The sequence below is a fragment of the Rhinolophus sinicus genome, linkage group LG11 (assembly GCF_036562045.2).
Source record: "Rhinolophus sinicus isolate RSC01 linkage group LG11, ASM3656204v1, whole genome shotgun sequence".
Lineage (NCBI taxonomy): Eukaryota > Metazoa > Chordata > Mammalia > Chiroptera > Rhinolophidae > Rhinolophus > Rhinolophus sinicus.
In genome coordinates this window covers 57,982,872-58,005,232 of record NC_133760.1, presented here as the reverse complement: position 1 = coordinate 58,005,232, position 22,361 = coordinate 57,982,872, and the positions used below count along the sequence as shown (strand labels likewise).

General features: G+C 45.2%; 3 long non-coding RNA genes and 1 gene segment (V, D, J or C); 3 read left to right on the top strand and 1 right to left on the bottom strand.

Moving 5' to 3' along the window:
• LOC141567572 (uncharacterized) overlaps positions 1-22,361 on the bottom strand; it is a 191,047-nt gene that overhangs the window by 60,794 nt on the left and 107,892 nt on the right. The gene's annotated exons all lie outside the window — the stretch shown is intronic.
• Positions 3,719-6,611, top strand: LOC141567570 (uncharacterized). Its single transcript, XR_012490331.1, has 3 exons — positions 3,719-3,966; positions 4,063-5,827; positions 5,926-6,611. It is a non-coding gene; the product is annotated as an uncharacterized LOC141567570 (long non-coding RNA).
• Positions 9,521-11,387, top strand: LOC109439427 (uncharacterized). The segment is given in 2 exons: positions 9,521-10,011; positions 10,139-11,387.
• The window catches only part of LOC109439431 (T-cell receptor beta chain C region), a 60,510-nt gene continuing 60,443 nt past the window's right edge, over positions 22,295-22,361 (top strand). The window contains exon 1 of the long non-coding RNA XR_012490329.1: positions 22,295-22,358. This is a non-coding gene — a long non-coding RNA (T-cell receptor beta chain C region). The remainder of the gene's footprint in view (positions 22,359-22,361) is intronic.

Genomic DNA, 22,361 nt, shown 5'->3' with positions numbered 1-22,361 from the left:
AAAGGTTACGTCCCCACACTGCCCATTTTCCTTCCTTCCTGCATTCACCATCCTCATCAGAATGGGAGTGGCTCCCAGAAATGGCTCTTTGGCCCTCCCCACCCTCTTCTCATTTGCAGCTGGTCACAGAATCAAACACACACACACACACACACACACACACACACACACACACAATTTCCTACATTGTACCAGAAATTTCCTTTCCATGAGAGTGGACAATCCCCCATAGTGTTCATATCATCCTGACATTTACAAGTCCTTTTTCATTACACTCAAAGTGTCTCTCAAATGCGGGAAAGCAGATGTGGTAATCCGTTAGATGTGAGCTACCACTCCTGGGACCTGGGATCTGTCTGTCACTGTCCCGCCCAAGGAGAGCCCAGGCCTGAGGACAGACAGCAGAGGACAGTGCCAGCTGAAGGCATGTGTGGGACTCACCGAATACTATGAGGCCTCGTCAGCTGCAGCTCGGGAACAGTAATTGTGGACGCCACATGGAGATATTAGGCTGTTGCAAACATAATTGCGGGTTTTCCAATTATTTGTAAACTTTTAAACCACAAGTACTTTTGCACCAACCTAATAAAACCATGCAGACATTTGGTCTTACTTAGCCCTCTTTCCGCATTGACCATTTGTCCAAAACACCCAAACATATATTTCTCTTCTGATTTGGGCCAGATTTTTCCACTCAACACCTTCAGTCCATTCTGAACGGATCCTAATGGCCCACTTCTACGGTCTTAGTTTATATCCCTTCGCGGCCCTCATCGAGCATCTTTGGCAAACGGTGCCAAAGATGCTGTGTTTTGAGAGCCCAAGGCAATGCAGGTTTACCTGAGTTCTGTCATACAGGTAAGTTCCATGGTCGTTGTCCTGTTTTGTCAAAAGGGGCCTTGAACTTCAAGATGGAAACAGTGAAGAATAAGATTTCTATTGTATTTAAGCCAAGTTCATGATCTTTTTCCACACCCAGTTTCAGTTTATTGTTTGTTTTCTGGCTCCTCACTGATGCTTCCAGATCATTCTCCTCTCTCCTGCTTTAAACCCCAACTCCTTCACGCACATGGCACTGGACTATTACCCTTTATTCTTGTACCTACTTCCTTACCGTGAGATCTCTCCTCCTTCACTTCTTCCCCCCACGATTCCTGTCACCAGTGGTGACCCACCGTCATGTAGACAATTTATACACTGGCTTGTCTTCTCAGTTCTCAACCTCCTCACTCTCAGTGATTTTCTGTATTTCATAGATGTGTGCGTGTCCACGATCACAGGCCACGTAATGGACAACAGGTAAGATCCGCCCCACTGTCATTGCGACCTTCCCATCCTCCTACCTGGTCCTCCTTTGCTTCCACCTCACTAAGTCCACCACCCCTACCCCTGCAGGTCTTCTGGCCACTGAGCCTCGTCCACGGAGGAGCATGTGTGACTCTCCTATGTTCTTCACTCTCACAATGAATAACCACAGTTCAAGGCACTATAAAGTCTACCTTGGAGAAATCCCACTGTCTCTTCCCAAGGTATCTGTTTCCGTCCCTTCATAATAAGCATGGAGGCCAAGTCAGAATGCTTTCGGGAGGGATCTGGGCAAAGTCCTAACTCAGCAGGGAATGTTTTGAGTTTTGTGTCTCAGACACAGCGATTGCTTTGGAAGGAGTCATGTGACCTGAGATTTAGAAAATGCTTTATGGAGTCCCGAATTGTCAGTGCTGATGGCACATCCACGTGGAAATAGCCAGCAGACAGTAGGCGTATGATATATCACAGAAGGCAGAACGGCATAAGTACTGGGTCTGTGACAGGTGACAATTAATGAAGGTGCCCAGAGTCTAAATGCGTCACCACATCCCAGAATAGTTACCAGCTATCCTAGCCCATCTCCTGCAGAGGATCAATGTTCCCCTTTGGGAGGAGGTCCTATATGCAGTGACAGAGAACAATGTCACTGCCAGGCCACTCCCCACCTTGTGGAGACAAGAGGAACTAGAAGCCCTGCCCCTCTGCTCATGCCCACAAGGGCCTCATCTGGGTGAAGCCTCCTCCTGCCCCTCCCCGACCCGGCCATGTCCACCACGCTCCTCTGCTGTGTGGCCCTTTGTCTCCTCGGAGTAGGTGAGTCCCATGATAAAGAACCTGCATTTTGCAAATTCCCACTTATACTCCATTGATGTCCTTTATCCTGTTCCCAAACTCTGTCCTCTTCCACAGAGCCCAGAGATGCTCCTGGAGTCACCCAGACACCCAGGCACAAGGTGACAAATATGGGACAAGGAGTAAATCTGACTTGTGAGCCAATGTCAGGCCACAATGCCCTATTCTGGTACAGACAGACCTCGCTGCAGGGACTGGAGCTTCTGATTTACTTCCGCAGTCAACAGCCTGTAGACGACTCAGGGATGCCCAAGACCCGATTCTCAGCCCAGATGCCTACTGGATCCTTCTCCTCTCTGAAGATCGAGCCCACAGAACCTGGGGACTCAGCCGTGTACCTCTGTGCCAGCAGCTTAGCCACAGCGCTGCGGAGACACCCCCTCCCTGTACAGAAACCCTCTGCTTCCCCTTCTCCCTCCAGCCTCAGCCTTCCTGAATAAAGGTCTCCAGGCTCCTCTCTCACCAAGAGAAATGTGTCAGTTGGGGGAAGGACAGGGACAGAAATGATAGGAAATCAACACAAAAAACCTTGCGTAGGAAATAATGCAAGAAATAGCCTCCAGGGATCCTCACAATTTTTCTGTTGTCTCAGGACTCACCATGATGTGAGATAAATGTTAGTTAGGTCCCACACTGCCGATTTTCCAGCCTTCCTGCATTCACCTCCCCCATCAGAATGGGTGGGGCCCCTGGGAATGGCTCCTCTGCCCTCTCCACTATCTTCTCACTCTCAGCTGTTCACAGAATGAAACACACACACACACACACAGAACATTCCTACAATGATTACGTCCTCATCACTGACACGATTCTCTGATCTCATGGAACAGCAGGCGTTAGGCTTCCAGGTGTGCCCAGGTAAATGCATTGGTCAGCAGGATACCTTCTCTGCATTCAAAGGATCTATTTCCTCTTACTTAGTGTGTTTGTTTTTATTAAATATGACAAACTTTGGAACTATACAATAACTAAATAATGAAACACAGAATACGTGATATGATTCCATTTGTGTAAAACATACATATGTGTAAAGAAAGCAGGCAAATATTTAGAGATGTATTTCAATGTAATGCCTTATACGGCAGTTTATATATTTTAGAAATTTTAGAAATTACAAAATCATCCTTAGAGAATGTTTCTACTTCGATAAAAACAAAAACACGTTTTGATACCAGTCACTTTTTAAAAATATAAAGTCGTATAAGCCAGGATAAATCTGTGGTAGGATGTACAGTAAATTATTCTTACTGGTAATTCTACAAACTGGAGTTATATCAAGGATGAGCTGCGATGCCTGCTTTTAAGTTATACACAACTTTGCCTCACTTACTATCTAGTGATTTAAAACACATTGCTCCTCAAAATTCTTCCAGGGCATAGGAGTTTAGAAAAAAAAAAGAAGAAGAAAGAAAAGAACAAAACAAAAAGAAAATTCTCATATGTAAACGTGAGGTTCAAACCAGAACAACAGGGGGCAGCAAAGGCCAGAGAGGCGACCGGTATTTCCCATCAGAGAGAGTCCTTGGTGCTGGGGCTGCCACATCCCAGAACAGTCGACCTACCCCAGTCCATCTTCTGCAGAGGATCAATGTTCACCATGGGAGGAGGTCCTCTGTGCAGTGACAGAGAACAATGTCACTGCCAGGCCACTCCCCGCCTTGTGGAGACAAGAGGAACTAGAAGCCCTGCCCCTCTGCTCATGCCCACAAGGGCCTCATCTGGGTGAAGCCTCCTCCTGCCCCCCACCCTACCCTGCCATGGCCACCAGGCTCCTCTGCTGTGTGGCCCTTTGTCTCCTGGGAGTAGGTGAGTCCCAAGATAAAGAACCTGCATTTTGGATATTCCCACTTATACTCCATTTATGTCCTTTATCCTGTTCCCAAACTCTGTCCCCTTCCACAGAGCCCAGAGATGCTGCTGGAGTCACCCAGAAACCCAGGCACAAGGTGACAAATATGGGACAAGGAGTAAATCTGACTTGTGAGCCAATGTCAGGCCACAATGCCCTTTACTGGTACAGACAGACCTCGGTGCAGGGACCGGAGCTTCTGATTTACTTCCAAAATCAAGCACCTGTGGATGACACAGGGATGCCCAAGACCCGATTCTCAGCCCAGATGCCTACTGGATCCTTCTCCTCTCTGAAGATCGAGCCCACAGAACCCGGGGACTCAGCCGTGTACCTCTGTGCCAGCAGCTCAGCCACAGCGCTGTGGAGTCACCCCCTCCCTGTACAGAAACCCTCTGCTTCCCCTTCTCCCTCCAGCCTCAGCCTTCCTGAGTAAAGGTCTCCCTGCTCCTCCCTCACCAAGAGAAATGCGCCAGTTGGGGGAAGGACAGGGACAGAAATGATAAGGAATCAACACAGAAAACCTCGCGTAGGAATTAATGCAGGAAATGGCCTTCAGGGATCCTCACAATTTTTCTGTTGTCTCAGGACTCACCATGATGTGAGATAAATGTTAGGTCCCCACACTGCCGATTTCCCTGCCTTCCTGCATTCACCTTCCCCATCAGAATGGGTGGGGCCCCTGGGAATGGCTCCTCTGCCCTCTCCACTATCTTCTCACTCTCAGCTGTTCACAGAATGAAACACACGCACACACACACACAGACACACACACACAGCATTCCTATAATGATTACGTCCTCATCACTGACACGATTCTCTGATCTCATGGAAGAGCAGGTGTTAGGCTTCCAGGTGTGCCCAGGTAAATGCATAGGTCAGCAGGATACTTTCTCTACATTCAAAGGATCTATTTCCTCTTACCTTGTCTGTTTGTACTTTTTTTATTAAGTAACAGAAACTTTGTAGCTATATAATAATTAAACAAAGACGCACAAAATATATCATATATGATGCCACGTATGGAATAACATATATATGAATAAATAATTAGAGATATATTTCATTTCATGCCGTATAGGACAGTTTATATATTTTGCCCCATTTTAGAAATTACAAGATAATGCTTAGAGAATGTTTCTACTTCAATAAAAGTAAAAGCATATATTACATAAACAGTCGTTTAAAAAAACATACACTCATATGAGCCAGGATGAATCTGTGGCAAGATAGAGAGCAAGTTGTTCTTACTGGTAATTCTACAAAGTGGTATTATGGCAGGATGGGCCGTGATGCCTACCTTTGTGTTATATAAAACTTTGTCTCACTACCAAGGTAATTTGTAACATATAACACCTCAAAATTCTTCCAGGGCATAGGAGACCTTTAAAAAAGAAAAAAGAAAAGAAAAGAAAGCAAAAAAAGAAACAGAAAAATTTCAGATATGAAGCCAGGTGGTTCAACCTAGAGCAGTAAAGGGCTGTGAAGGCCAGAGAGGTGACTGGTATTTGCCATCAGAGAGAGCCCGTCCTCGGTGCTGGGGCTGCCACATCCCAGAACAGTCTGACCTACCCCAGTCCCTCCACTGCAGAGGATCCATGTTCCCCTTTGGGAGGAGGTCCTCTGTGCAGTGACAGAGAACAATGTCACTGCCACGCCACTCCCCACCTTGTGAAGACAAGAGGAACTAGAAGCCCTGCCCCTCTGCTCATGCCCACAAGGGTCTCATCTGGGTGAAGCCTCCTCCTGCCCCCGACACCCTCCCTGCCATGGCCACCAGGCTCCTCTGCTGTGTGGCCCTTTGTCTCCTGGGAGTAGGTGAGTCTCCTGAAGAAGAATCTACATTTTTGGATATTCCCACTTATGAGTCCATTTATGTCTGTTATCCTGTTCCCAAACTCTGTCCTCTTCCACAGAGCCCAGAGATGCTGCTGGAGTCACCCAGAAACCCAGGCACAATGTGACAAGGACGGGACAAGCAGTAACTCTGAGTTGTGAGCCAATGTCAGGCCACAATGCCCTATTCTGGTACAGACAGACCTCGCTGCAGGGACTGGAGTTTCTGATTTACTTCAGCAGTCAACAGCCTGTAGACGACTCAGGGATGCCCAAGACCCGATTCTCAGCCCAGATGCCTAATGGATCGTTCTCCTCTCTGAAGATCGAGCCCACAGAACCCGGGGACTCAGCCGTGTACCTCTGTGCCAGCAGCTTAGCCACAGCGCTGCGGAGACACCCCCTCCCTGTACAGAAACCCTCTGCTTCCCCTTCTCCATCCAGCCTCAGCCTTCCTGAGTAAAGGTCTCCCTGCTCCTCCCTCACCAAGAGAAATGAGTCAGTTGGGGGAAGGACAGGGACAGAAATGCTAAGGTATCCACACAGAAAACCTCGCGTAGGAATTAATGCATGAAATAGCCTTCAGGGATTCCTCACAATTTTTCAGTGGGCTCAGAACTCACCATCATGTGAGATGAACTTTAGGTCCCCACACTGCTGATTTTCCAGCCTTCCTGCATTTACCATCCCCGTCAGAATGGGAGGGGTCCCCAGGAATGGCTCCTCAGCCCTCATCACTCTGTTTTTACTCTTAGCTGTTTACAGAATCAAACACACACACACACACACACACACACACACACACACCACACACACACACCACACACACCACACACCACACACCACACACCACACACACCATACACACACACACCCCATCCTTACCCTCTGGGGACTACTGATGTATTCTCTGTATCTGTAATGTCATTTTGAGAATGTTTCAGAAATGGAATCATTCAGTAGGTGATTTATTTTTCCTTTGATCTGTGTTATGATCTTTTTAAAAGACATAGGTGATCTTCTGAGATTGGTTTTTTTCACTCTGCATGTTGCCCTTGAGATTTGTCTGAGTTGTTGCATTTATCAAAAGTTCTTTTTTTTTCTTTTTTTCATTACTGAGTAGTAATCCATAGCATGGATGTAACAGAGTTTGTTTAGCCGTGCACCTCTGGTAGGACATTTTGGTGGTTTCTAGTTTTCAACTTTCACAAGTTAAGTGGTTATTATATAAACATTTGCGTAGAGGATTCTGCGTGGACATAAATTCCCATTTCTCTGGAATACAGTGATGCTCAGGAGTGAGATTGGTAGGTTATATGGGAAGCGTGTCCTTATCTTTTAAAGACACCACCCATTTTACATCCCTAGAAATTCATTTTTAATACTAGTAATTGCAAGTTACATGTAATATTCCATGTTATCATTTCCACAACATATTATGCAGATAGCTGAAAGAATAGAAACACGGCAGATCCAGACACTCTTTTCTTTGGATGTTTCTGAACTCTTCTGTTCATAAGCATTTGCCTGCTTTTTATCCCTTATCTAACTGGGGGTCTGCGGTCACTTCCAGTTGCCACAACAGGGCCGTGTTATTTTTAGTGAGTCTTGCCAGTACCCCAGGGTGGGGTGATCTGAAGGGTACGGATCTAGTAGGAGCAGAACGGAGGACTGGACGCGTTTCTAAGCGCTGCTGTATCTCACCCTACGCACAGATCACTGCCGGCTGCTGTCTGCATGCTTCGTGAGCCGTCCTAGAAACCTTCGTGAGCTGCCAGGTTCATATAAACAGAACCCAAGTTACGTCTTAATTAATCCGCATAATTAAAAAGAAGAACCATTTAGCAGACATCTATTATGTTTCAGGAACATTTTAAGGCCTTAAATTTTATTCTAAAAGGATGAAAATCTATTGATCTGGTCATCATGACTAGGAGAGTAAATGACATTATTTTGGTCAATTCCTTCAAGAACATAGATGTGGGTTAATATCTATTTAAATGCATGGACAGGTCAATTGTATTGGCATCAATTCTGCATCATCCCTCAAGGGACAAACTTCAGAGAAATATGACTCTTTCTTCTATGCTTCTGCTTCCCTAGAGGGAGCTCCTGAGACTGTAGACGTTGGCTGTCATGGTGATGTCACTGCCAGCCCACGTCTTATAGAGCCAAAGGGACTTGGATTTGCTTTCATTTCTGCTCATACTTACAAGTTCTCTCCTTTGGAAAAGTTCCTATGTTTAACTGGATCCTGCCATGGTTTCCAGGCTTCTCTGCTTAGTGTCCCTTGGTCTCCTGGGAGCAAGTGAGTCCTTAGACATCGGAATATCTCCACTTTGCCTTTTCCCAGCTGACTTTTGTCATGTCTTTTATGTTTGTGTCCTTTCCCACAGGACACATATCAGCTGGAGTCACTCAGTTCCCCAGACACAGGGTCATAGAGAAGGAGCAGGCTGTGACTCTGAGACGTGACCCAATTCCTGGACATGAACGTCTTTTGTGGTCCCAACATGCTGTGGGGAAAGAAATGAAATTTCTGACCTGCTTCCTGCAAGAGATTATACAGGATAAATCTGGGAGGCCCAATAATCGGTTCTCAGCAGAAAGAACTGAAGAGACGTATTCCACCCTGAAGGTCCAGACTGCACAGCTGGGGGATTCTGGAGTTCATTTCTGTGCCAGCAGCCTGCCACAGTGCTTCAGTGTCACGTCCTTCCTGGGCAAAACTGTGCCCTCTCCCCTCTCCTCTCAACCCGACAGCCCTAAACAGACGTCTTTCCCTGTGCTTCCTGCCCCAAGGAAGGGAGGACGGGGAGAACCAGTACCAGCAAGCGTGTTTCAAGAAAATATGGATGGGGACACTTGTGATCTGGGGCATTCCTGGGGTTCCTTACACAGAACTCAACCTATCATATCTGTTTTTTAAGTGTGTGTGTGTTATCCTGGTAGAAAACACAGAACGCTTGTTTCTTGCCCACCTCGCTGCTCTGATCTGAAAGGAATTGTGACTCCGATTGTGGCCACATCTCAAATCCCTTTTTATCGTAAGATTGACAAGTCTCCTGATGGAAATCAGAATAGTGGATAAAAACGTGTTTCCTACGGGTTTCTAGGTTGCTCACTGATAATGGTGGTAACGGTGGTGATAGGTGTACGTTACATTTGTCCAACACAAATCCATTTCCGAGTACTTTTTAAAAATCTCATTTTTGAGTGCAATAGCCAGGTCCACGAATATAGATTAAAGCTAATTTTCCTTTCTCCATCAGGTCTGACTATTTAACGTAAAAAAAAAGTGGGTCAGCAGCATATGTCGATGTGTGTCAGTCAATCCTGAACATTTTTGAGGTCACTTCCAGTTGCCGCAATAGGGCCGTGTTTTTTTTAGTGAGTCTTGCCAGTACCCTGATGTTGTGCTGGTTTGAGGGGTACCGACCTGGTAGGAGCAGAACGAAGGACTAGACACATTTCTAAGCCCTGCTTTGTCTCACCACAGATCTCAGGAGAGTAGGAAGGCTACTTCTAGACACTTTTGTATTTGGCCACCAGGGGGCATTGTGGTGTCACTGACAGCCAAAACTTGCAGAGGATTTTCTTGATTCTCCCTGAAAAGTGGATATAGACAGAGACAATTCCAGGGCTTGATTTCTGTATTAAGGGCTGGGGTGGGGGGAGCAGGGAGTGGGGCTAGTTGGCAGACATCAGTCATCCATCCGTGATGTGGAAAGCAAAACAGAAAGACTTCTCAACAGGTTTGTAAGTGAAACCTCAGCAAAAGCTACTCATGTGTTGAGGAACCTATGAACTGCCTTCTAGGATGTAAGGAACGAGGAGAGGGATGGAGAGGCCTGGATGGACATGGGGTGGATAAAGGAAGAGACAAACAAGGGAACACCACATCTGCTTCATACCCGACCAGCCACGCCCAGCAGGCTCCCCTGCTAACTGAGAAGCTATGTATAACATCACAAGAAATGACTCTTGCCCTGGTGACCTCACAGCAGCCGCGTCATCACAGGCAGATTTACCTATCAGGGGCCAGGCAATCTCGGAACTCCAACCGCCCAAGCGGGAGTCTGGAACAGACATGCCTCAGTCCCGCTCTAGCCCTGCCATTGTTCCCAGGCTTCTCCACTATGTGGCCCTTTGTCTCCTTGGAGCAGGTAAGTCCTGCTCAGAAAGGACAACTTGGACTAAATCATCATGTTCTCAGCTCTGTGCCTGTCTTTTCTGGCAGCAACATCCGTCTCCTTCTTGACTCTGTTTCTCATTTTCCATCTCTCTGTGCAGGTCCCCTGGGTGCCATCGTCACCCAAAACCCAAGATACCAGGTTACCAGGATAGGAAAACCAGTGACCCTGCATTGTTCCCAGGATATGAATCATGACTCCATGTACTGGTACCAACAAAGGCTAAGCCAAGCCCCCAAGCTGCTGTTCTATTACTATGATGAAGAATTTAACAATGAAACAGACACCTCTGACAACTTCCAACCCAAACGGCATAATACTTCCTTCTGTTCTCTTGGCATCCGCTCGCCAGGCGTGGGGGACTCCGCCATGTATCTCTGTGCCAGCAGTAGAGACACAGAGCTAGAGTGTTACCACCCTTCTGCTCATAAACCTCTATTTCCCAGACCCAAGTGCCTGCTCTGGACCACCCTTCCGCCTACAGCAACAATAGGAAGTGGCTTTACGGCTTTCATTATCTCCTCTGTAGATAGAAGTTGGGCATAAACCTACAAAAAGCATTGACAGTTATGCCAAGAGAGGAAAAGTGGTTACACCTACTTACCCAACATTCAGTTTGTGGTATTTTCCCGGAATTAATCGCCCATTCTGTTCTCTTCAGCAGAAAAATAGGAACTTTTTTAAAAAAATTTTGTTTTTTTAATCTAAGTTGGAGACTTAGCAATACATGAAAGGGCAGTTCCACGCAAGAGGTGGCTCCACTCCCATGAATCTTTGCCCTAAGGAGAAGATCCTGCCCTCACAGACATGTGGAGGCCATATCTGAGTTTTCTTATCAAGTAGGGAAAGTTAGAACTGCTAAAAGCTTGTCCCAGATTTGAAGATAAATGTATTTTCTGGAGCATGCACTATTCACAACATATTCAACTATGAGACTGAAATGTTTATGATGACCAATAGAATAAATGGACGCACGAATGAATAAAGTTCACCAAAGCAAGAAGGAATTGCCATCTACTAGCTATGAGATGTCTGTTTCAGAGGGTGAGAATGTATCCTCACTTTAATTTTGAAGAACACGTAGCTCTTCCGACTAAGCAATAGTGTATTATTACGTCACCACATATAGCCATCAACCCCACATGCTTCTATCTCATTCATCAAGAGGCCAAGAAATACTACCCAAGACCCAGTTCTGGTCATTTTAAGTAAAAATCAGAGACGCTAAAAACTGGGCCACTCACCATCTAACTTCAAAATTCTGTTTTTCCTCTCTCTTTGGCTCACCACACATCTACACCCCCCTTTTTATTCCCACACAAATGATTAAACTTTTGTCTCTTTATTCACCTGCCTATATTTACATTTTTTCTTGTGTACAATGAGATGTTGAGGCTAGATTTCTCTGGGGAGCTCTTCTCATATTTTATGGTTCCGTGATATAGATGGTCTAGAAAAACATGAATCTTGAGTGAAATGACCAAAGAATTCCACCAGGGGGCACATTAGAGCTCTAGATTACGTGAACACTGGACATCCTTTTGAAGAAAGGCAGAAGAGAAACGACCAGCACAGACTCATCTCCTTCCAGGCCCAAAATCAAAGAGACCCAGGACTTGACGTGCAGGTGTTTCTGCTACTCAGTACCCTGCCTGGTTCTTACAGCTGGATGGCTTTGGAAGGTGTGATGAGGGACAAGGCATTGGAAAGGGGCATGGTTCGCTGTTGCTAAGCAGAGAAGCAAAGAATTCCCGTGTTCTCCAGGGGGTATGAAGGTCACTACAAGTGTGAAGACACATTTAGGAAAGGAGGGAATTAAAATCTTAGGAGAATCGGATAGAAAAAAGTGGAAAACAAACACGAGGTCATGATGTTGGCTGCTCTAGGAGTTTGGAGGGGCGGGGAAGCAAGAATAAAATTTTATTTTATGATGGTAAGAACACTTAGCATGAGATCAACCCTCTTCACAAAATCTCAAGTGTAGTGTGGTATGTAAACACAATGGACTATTACTCAGCCTTAAAAGAGAAAGATGCGCTGCGATGTGTGACAACCTGGGTGAACCTGGGGACATCATGCTGAGTGAAATGAGCCAGTCACAGGATGGTACAGTGTGATTCCGCTTACGCAGGAGTGAATGGTTTCTTCCTGGGGTTATGTCTCATCCCAGCCTCAGCTCCCTCTGATCTCTCGTTTATTATATTCTGGGCTTTCATTTCCCAAAAACCAAGCGGGGACACCTTGTAAGAGCAGAAGCTCTGTAAAGGTCCAGGGCTGTCAGGAACCAGCTATTTTCTGGAACTGACAGTCACTTCAGCAGAGAGTAATGTTGATTGTGACCCCTCTAGAGAGGCCAGACCCCACCCTAAAAAGATGCGTTAGGTCAGGTCCTCCAAGAAGTAGATGCCAAGTCTGGGTTAGAAAATGCCTCAGAAAGAAAATGGGAAGGAAGCTGAGGAGGCTGGGGGAGCCATCAGACCGTGATGTAGATCTGACCCCTGTAAGGAGATAGGGAAGGAAGAGAGGAGGAAAGAAGCAAGGAAGGAAGAAAAGTAGGACTTAGGCCGCAGTGTGGTTGTAAGAAAACGTCAGCAAGGCCTGAGGGATCCTTAAGTCAAAGACAAGCTGTGATGCACTGTGTCCCTGGGGCCTGCCTCTCTCCATGGGCAAAACCTCTGCACCACGGCCCCAGAGCAAAGCCAGAGACAGTGGCTCACTCCTCTTGGATGACACCCCTGCTGAGTGGGTCCAGGGTGGGATGGTATGCCCTGGTCTTCTTGACTTGCCCAGCATGGAACGTCCACCCTCCAAGCAAGCCAGAATGGGGGCCTGGTGTGCATGGCATATTTTTTCTGGAATAGAGGGTCCACCCTACCAGTGGGTGCTGGATAGAGGAAGGGAGCCTAGACATCTGGGCTGCATTTGCCAGGAGTCAAGTTTCTACCCCATGGAACTGGTGGGGGAGAGACGTGCTGGTGGCCTGGCCCTCCCTGGGGAAGCTGATGGATCCCTGTGTTCTGGACACATCCATGAGCCTCTGACACCTTAGCTTGGGGGTGACGCAGGAGTCAGGGAGTGGTGGCTCAAATGCCCCAGACTCTTGCTGCTCTGACTGAGATTTCATAGATTTTCTTGAGTAAGTGTTTCTCCACTTACTGTATGCTCTTGAGACCTTTCTCAGAGGCTTTAAATGGTTGTTTCTAAATTTTCAGCAGTTATGCTTTTCTCTGGAAAGAGGGTATTCAAAATTCCCCATGCTGTCGTTCTGGAAGCACTTCTCACCCCCAAGAAAACTATTGTACATCAACAGGTGGCCAGCCCCTGGGCTGTCATTTGCCTACTCCTGCTCTAGCCTAGTTGTGTCCCTTTTGTCCCACTACTAAAGCTCAGTCATTCTGGAGAGTCTGGTGAATCTTTTCTGTGCTGCCTTTCTAATGTTTTTTAAAGTTCCATCCTACACAGGCACAGATTACTGTTGAGACAAAAATTCATTCTGATCCTTACGAAGATTTCTGGAGTTCTTCATGTGGCTTCTTCCTCTCTGGTAGTCTTCCTCACAAATTCTAGCTGCCTCTGTTTCCTCTATCTTATAACCTTCATCTCCTCAACTTAGTCAATTTTCCGTGCTCTGTTTTCCCCCTCACTGTGTGTAGACATGGCCCCATTTTTTCCTGCTTTAGAAGAATCACAGACGTGGGCTATTTTCCAATGGCTGAGTATAGTTGTTGCACAGGTTCTATTTTTTTTCTATTTGTGCGGAGCACGATTCTAAATGTAATGGATAGATTTAGGGTCTGGAAAGTGCATTTTAAAAAAGACTAAATAGGAAACATGCAACCTAATTGAAAAAGATGTGAATGAAGCTGAGGGAAGAGAAACTTCCAGGATTTAGGGGGCAGTCAATATTGATAAATGCTTCAAAGAGATCAAACGAGCAGAGAAACAAATAAGTGTGTGTTCTAGTAAGTATTTAGTGTTAATTTTGAGGAGAATAGTTTCATAAGGATACATAGCATCGAAATACTCCATGAGAAAGCTGAAGATGGCATCAAAAGGAGTGAGTCCTCGGTGACAAAAGCAAAGGTGTCTTTGTAGAAAGACTATTGGATTCTATGAAGTGATGACATCACAGAGTAGCTGCTTGCCGGGGATGCAAGAGCCTCAGAGAAAGCTACCTGCCTCTGTTCTTCTCATAATTCTGCCATGTGCCCCATATTCGTCTGCTCCATGGTCCTTTGTCTCTTGGGAGCAGGTGAGTCCCTGTTCTAAACTTGCCCCGGCTCTAATCCTCTCATCTGTGGCCTCACAGTCCCTCAGGAACTAAGTCTCCAACTTCTGCCTGCTTTCTCCGCAGGCTCCCTTGATGCAGAAGTCATCCAGACTCCAGGGCACCTCGTCAAAGGGAAAGGCCAGAACGTGACAATGGATTGTGTCCCAATAAAGGAACACAGATACGTTGTCTGGTACCAACAGATCCTGGCAAAAGAGTTCAAGTTCCTGATTTCCTTCCAGTACAACAAAGTCTATGAAACAGAAATGCCCAAGGAGAGATTTTTAGCTGAGTGTCCCCAAGACTCAGCTTGCCGCCTGGAGATCCAGGGTACGGAGCTACAGGATTCAGCCATCTATCTTTGTGCCAGCAGTGAAGACACAGTGTTAAACATTAGCTAATTGCAATGCACAAACTTGCCCTGGGCCCAGCTCAGGAAGCAGGTGGTACACTGGGTTGAAACACAAAGGCTAACTAGAGCTCGTTAAGCCGATGGGGAATTTGTTGCAGGCTAACTGTGTAGCCCATGGGACCCCAAAACAAGAACACAGGACTTTCTCAAGAACAAACTGGAATGAAGTCCTGGAATCATGACACGGATGACTTGGCAACTCATTTCTTTTTCTGCCTTGTTGGCCCCATTATTCTTCCTCATTATTTACTGTGTTCTCCATTTCTTAGATCTCAGAGTGAGTAGAAGGTTACAGATTCAGATGTCAGCCCTCCAGCTGCATTGAGAAGGACCAGCTTGACTTTCTCTCATGCTAGATTACCAATACAGAAAACAGGAAGAAAAAAAAAAAAAGATACTGTTTTACCTAAGAATATGCTCTTGAAAGAATGACCTTAGCCAAGAGGGTGGGGTTATTTTGAACAACATGGGAGCTGAGGGCCTGTCTCTTTGACCTTGTGGATCATGGATTTTAAAGAGAAACATTCTCTAACTAGGGACCAGGACACCCAGTAGGTGTCCACAAATGAGGAGTGAAGGATTACTAATACATTTGCTGGATACAGAGAACCTAGGAAAAGCGAAGAAATTAGAGAGACGATGAAATCCTTAGTTTTTAGAATAATGAAAGATCAAGTGAAGACTCTGGTGAATATCTTTTTAAGGAGTTCAATCCAGGTAACAAACATGCATGTTAATGTTAAGTGGGACAACTTGAGACCCTACAAAGTCACCAGTTAGTGTCTATGGAGCCGAGGGAAGAGACAGGTTAATGTGTTCTCAATGCAATCAAAAGTTGATGCAGATAATGGAAAAGCCTTCAGGTATGTGATCCAAATCGTAATGAGGGTCAATATATTCATGGAACATCAGTGTAAGTGAAAGGAGGCATTTTGGCATTGACTCCACCTAGGGAGGTGATTGCCATCACTTAGAGCAGATCTAGAGCTCAAAGTACCTACATTAAAATTTGATGATCCGTTCTGTTTACAAAACTGGTCATTTCTATACCACCTGCCACTCAGCTTTAGAGAAGTTTATATACTCTTTCTAGTCACGGCTGCTCTTATTTCAATATAAGCTGAATCTAGTGGTGATATTCCCAGAAGTCCAAATTTACTTCTTTTCATTTTGACGCCTGGAAACAGAAGCTCTTACTCTTCTGGTCTATCTAATGTTATGGTTTCTTAGTTCAAGTTCCTTTTCTAGCACCCAACCATGAGCATGCCTCCAGTGTCCATTTTTGTTCCTCTCCCAATCAAATTGGTGACACAGTTTTGCTATTGCCGCAGAGAAGTCACTCCTTTGAATGCCATCTTCAGCTTTCCTTGGAATATTTCCATTCTTAGGAAACTATTCTCCTAAAGATGAAAATTATACACTTACGAGACCAAAGTCTTATTTTTGTTTCTCTGCTTGCTTGATCTCTTTGAAGCTATTGACACTATTTATACCCTAAAGTCTTGGAAACTTCTCTGCCTTCAGTTCCATTCACATCGTTTTCAATTAGGTTTCATGTTTCCTATCTAATTTTTTAAATCCAGTTGTAGAAAATAAATCTATGCTGTCTTCCTCAGAAAAATTACTCTTGTTCTACTGAAATTTTAACATTCCAATTTAATGCATTAATTGGTCTTTTTTTGTTGTTGTTAGTTTACCTAATTAAAATCTCTACTCAAAAAAAATTTTTAAGCGTGGCCTAAGGCAATGTGCCTCAGTATCCCCTGAGGTGTAGCTTAAACAGGTATATTCTAGGATAGGGTCAGATGTCAGAGTTAGAATTTCTGGAGGTGGGTTATAGGAATGCATATAATTTTGCCAGACCCCTGGTGATTTTCATTCTTGCTGAAGTTTGAGAACATCTACCAAGAGAACTTTATAAGATTGATAAAATTGCAACTCTACCGTAGTCTTCTACCATTCTCTTCTTGCTCTCTCTGTTTATTTTCACTCTTTTTCCCTTTTCCACTTCTTCTTATGTTTTCCTGAAACTTCAATTTCCCAAAGAACCCTCAGGTTTGGAGCCTGTTGGCATCGTCCATGTAACATAATAAACAGGAGGCCAACATTTGGACCAAGGATTCTCCGTCTGGTGTAGGAGGTGCCCCTACCGCTGTGGGTGTTTCCAGGACTGTGATGTCACAGCCAGAGCTCACCTTGTGGGGCTGAGGGGACTCTTTGCTGCTGTAGATCAGAAACCACTGCTGGCAAATCCTCATTCTGCCTCTGATCTTGACATGGATACCAGACTCCTCTGCGGGGTGACCCTCTGTCTCCTGGGGGCAGGTGAGCTCAGCAGTGCCCGGAAATTGGGGTAGAAGATGCATTCCTTGGCCTACCCATCACTCTCTGTGGCTTTGTGTTCTCCCGCAGGACACACAGACCCTGGTGTTAGCCAGACTCCCAGCCACAGGATCACAGAGGTGGGACAGGGAGTGACTCTGGGATGTGATCCAATTTCTGGTCACATATTTGTTTACTGGTACCGACAGACTCTGAGGCACGAAATGGAGTTTCTGATTTCCTTCCTATACCAAAACATTGCCGTTAAGTCGGGGATGCCCAAGGAACGATTCTCAGCTGAAAGACCTACTGGAACCTACTCCACCCTGAAGATCCAGCCCGCAGAGCTGGGGGACTCAGCTTTGTATCTCTGTGCCTCCGCGGGCATTGGCACAGTGGCGCTAGCCAGCTCCCTCCAGGGCGCAAACTCACTGGCTTCTCTCCTCCCCTCCCCCCGACTCAGGGAGACACTTGAAAAGGCCCTTCCTCTTCTTCCTGCCTCAGAAGGAAGAAGCAGGTTGATTGTTGTGTTTCCAGCTGCTACCAGGAAAGAGTAAGGCCATAAATTATCTCTTCAATGATTGCGATGGGTATGTTTCTGGCCTTCTGAAAAGCCTTCCAAATAATGCAGAATCAGGCAGTCCATGGGTTTCAAGTTTATAAATACAGCCCCTGACCCCCAATTTTTTCTGAGTTTGATTTCTCAGAAAAAATCAGATTTCTGAGGTTGATTTTACCTTACCAAACACTAAGACATTCCTACTGATTTTACCTCAGATACAGTACCCTGCAAACTCTTTCCCCACCAATGCACCCCAGAGAGGCAACAAATTCTTTGTGGAACAACAGAAAGGTGACTCACACGGTTTGTTATAGTCCTTTTACCACAGGTGTGCCTCTTCCACAAGACTGACAGTCCCTCGAGGGCAGTGATTAAACAGAAATAACTGTGAGGGTGCAGCAACCACAACCCTCTCGAGGGGGGAAGAAGAAAAAACTGATGAATAATCCCCACTCTGGGATTATTCCAGGAAATTCAAACCTCAAATCCTCAGACAGCTGCCCAGGGGGCATGGACTTCTATTTATGATTCCAACACCCTTCTTTCTCTTGTAGGTTCCAGATCCACAGATACTGGGATTAGAATCAGGAAACCTGCTTCTCATCCCAGTTCTGGCTTTTATTTTTAAGCTGTTGGCAAGTTCCCTCACCTCTCTGGGACTCGGTGTTCTCTTTAAAATTAGAGACTTGCACAATTTGGTCTCCAATATCCCACATGACTGTGATTCTTTGACTCAGGATATAGCTCCATTTTCCCACACGCATGACATGCCACGACCATCTGGCAATGACTGAGCATCATTGCACATGTGGAATAACACAGATCCAGAGGACATCTGGTTGACAGGGACATTATAGATCACTTCTATATGCCTCAACATTGACGCTGACTTGGAATATGGGCAGGTCAAAGAAAATGGTATATAGTTCCTGCAATCTCCCCCACTGCCGCCAGATGGCAGTAAAAGAGCATGTCAGAAAGTCCACCACCAAGGTGATCAAACGCTCTGGTTTACCAATGGCCATCCTGGTTCAGACCTGTTGACCTGGCATAATTATTAACACCCTTTTTCACATATTAAAGGGTGCTGGTTTGGACAATAATCTATATGGGCATTGCAAATCATGACACAAATTATAGTATCTTTCTGTTAAAAGTAATTTTTATTAATATTGCAGTGAGTTTTGTTAAAGAAAATGTTATTCTTTAATAAGGCAGAGCTTATTCCTGGACTTACAGAGAAAAGGGGAGACAGCTTGGGATCAACTCTGAATACAGTAAGGAAAAGGGGATTCATAGCCAAGGATGGGGAGGGAGAGGGGGCAGTGGGTGGAGAATCACTGAGAGGAAACATCCGGTGTAAGGAGGGATTCTGGGTAATCTGAGCTAACAGGATTCTTGCTAAAGGCAATGTGGGTGATCAGACATCACCTGGGGAACGATGGGGGATGAGGAATTTGGTCATATATCAAGGGTACTCAGATATTGAGGGTGAGGGATTCTGGCTAACTGACTTAGTAGGATTCTTGCTAAAATTTGTGTTTTTGAGGACTCCCCAAGAACGGAACCTGGCTGAAAAAGAGGAAACTGGGTTCTTGAGATATAAAATTAACAGGGTTTTTAACTTATCTGTTGTAAAAGGCGAGGGAGATTAAAGAGAGGAAGGCGACCCTTAGATTTCAAGAATAACAAAATGGTCAACAAAGAGAGTGCTAAACAGAGGAATTTAGTTCGTGTCATTTTGAAATTAAGGTACATTTGAAATCCTTATAACTAAAAGAAATTACTTTTCTCCTTTTTCCATGGCCAGTGGCCTCACCCACTGCTGCCCCACATTTCAAGGCTTACACACACACACGCATGCACACACACGTGTGTGCATACATATACATACACACACCTACTAAGACATCGGTGCAGACACACATCCGCTTCCCCCCCACTCCTCCCCAGCAGAGGGCAGTATCAGATTTTAAAAGCAGCCTAATCTTTATTTTTACAAACAATTTTGTTTTATTACTGGCCCCTCTTACCTAAATCTTGTTATACATAACAAAACTACAGTCAGGCAAAGGAACAGCAAATCCATATTTTCCCTTTTACTATAAAGAAGCATACAATTGCCAATTAGTGTGTCTCGGGCCCTCAATGCATCAAAAAAATACCTGGGCATAAATTTGACAAAAGAAGTGAAAGAGTTAAACACTGCAAAGTGCAAAACATTTCTTGAAAGAAATTAAAGAAGACCTAAGCGAGTGTGAAGACATCCCACGAACATGGACTGGAAGACATAATATGGTTGACATGGCAGAACTTCCCAAACTGATCTACAGATGACTCCGGGTACCTCTCTTCTCCCAGAAATTGGCAAGGTTGAGGCTCAAATTCACATGGAAGTCCCAGGTCCCAAAATTAGCCAAAATAATTTGATAAAGAAGAAAAATGTTGGACAACTCACACTTTCTTGTTTCAAAACTTACTACACCACTACAGATATCAAGGCAGAGTTGTACTGGAACAGAATAGACAAAGATCAATGGAATAGAATCGAGAGCCCTCAATAAACACATACATTCCTGGGGAATTGATTTGAGATAAGAGTGCCAACACCATAACACTGGGGAAGAATGGTCTTTTTCACAAATGGCCCTGGGAAAACGATATCCGTGCCCAAAAAAAATGAAGTTGCATTCCTTCCTCATACCGCATATAAACATTAACTCAACCTGGATCAAAGACCTAAATGTAAGAGCCTAAAGTATAAAATCCTTAGAAGAAAACACAGGTGTAAATTGTCACAACCATGGAACAGGCACATGGCCAGGGCTTTCAACCAGAGGGGCTGAGGAGGAAAAGTGAGGGCTGCGTTCTGAGACTTTAGCCCCTGGAAAGACTCTCCTGTTCTCTGTACCCTCATGGTGGAGGGAAGGGACCTGCAGTTTTGTAAGAAGGGCCAAGTTTGAAGGTCTGAAAGTGGAGGTGTGGCCAGGTAAGTTTCAAGGGCCAAAAGCAATTACAAACATTGTAGTCATTGTCCCACAGCCTTTGAGCTGCTGATGCCACCAGCACAGACCATTGCATCACTGTCACTCTGACAAGAAAATCAGCATCACTGCTTTTTTAACTCTTCCCATTCCAACACTCACTTTACTGCTTGTATCTACCACCGCTCATTATGATGTTTGATTGATAGCTCAGGGTAGGGGGACAAGGTTTGGTATGGAACACGGAGCAAAGAACAGGAGAGAGTAAAAATGTAAAGCTTTTGCTTCTTGTCTAAATCTTTTGATGGGTTTCAGCCTAGAGGCAGAAGATAGTAACCAGCAGCTGATGGAACCATGCACACGTTGCTTGGTGCGATTCTGCACATAAATAGAGTTGCTTTGGGCCCTAAGTAATAAGGTCACCTCAGAGATGATGAGACAACTCATTTCCCCATGTCTATGTAAATGCCAACACTAACACTGCCCTAGCAGCCTGCGGATCAATGGATCTCACAGAACCCAAGAAAAGTCCCTTTGGGTTAGGCATGGGTGCTCCGTGATGGCATTTTCATCAAAATCAATGGTGGACAATTGGGAGTATTTCCAGGAGAAATAACCGAGCTGACTCCAAGTGATGATGGCAGCTGCCTTTTGATTGAAGTGTACATTGGGGGAGGCCTACTGTACACTCCCCAAAATAATGGAAACCCTTTGAGGGAGGTTTTAGGATCCTGCTGCTAATAAGACACGGCCTGGTGCCATTGTTGTTTGGACACTAAAGGTTGACATATTCTTATTTATTACTCAAAGCCTGGAGGGATCTAGGTGTACAGGTTACATCTCCTCCAGGGAGCTGTAGATTCTAATAGGGTGGGGTTGTGCCTTCTTTGTGCCTTCCTTTCACTGTGCGTAGAACAAGTAGGCTTTCACATGATTTTTATTCAATGCCATAGGGTAGCAAGAAGAACAGAAGAATGGAAGAAAGAACGATCCCTTAAACATAGGTAATTCATCCATGATTAAAGAGAATAACACAGGTAGCCAAACAGAATCATGGAACACGAGGTGAGAGGGAGAGTGTAGTTTTTCTAATGTTTGTTCTTCGAATTACGTATTTATATTAAAAATTCAAGTAGAATAACACAAGATGAGAAAAATTAATCATAAACCATAAAATAAGATTCCCTCACGATGCTTGACATGATTGCTTAGCTGAGGTGGTAGAGAAAAGAAGGAAACTGAGTCAACCCATTTCCTGTCTCTAGGTTTTGCCCCCATCCTTCCAGGTCTCTACTTCCCTGTCTGTCAATATGTGGACCTAGATATCTGCTCAGCAACAGAACATGAAAAGCTGACATGAGTCAATGAAAGGAAAATAGAGGAACAAAAGATCAGAAAACATGGAGAGGTACATGGTAAAAATTAATATTTCAGAAACTAAGGTCCAGTAATCAAGGTTCTGACCTCTCAACTTTCCCTGCACAACACGCGCCTCCGTACTAACACATTCTAAGCCCGGCTGTGTGTATAGTTCAGAACAAAAGATGTCCCATTCAACTGACGTACAAAATCAATTCTACAGACAAGAGGATCCACTGGAAATGGTGACCTCACAGGAAGACCCGCCTCATAGGAGGTGGCTGTGAAGTCTAGTTCCCTGAGCTGCTACATGCATGGGCTGATTGCCCTACGCATGGGCTCTCCTCACACCTCACTCGGCCATGGGCACCAGACTCCTCTATTGGGTGGTCATCTGGCTCCTGCGGACAGGTA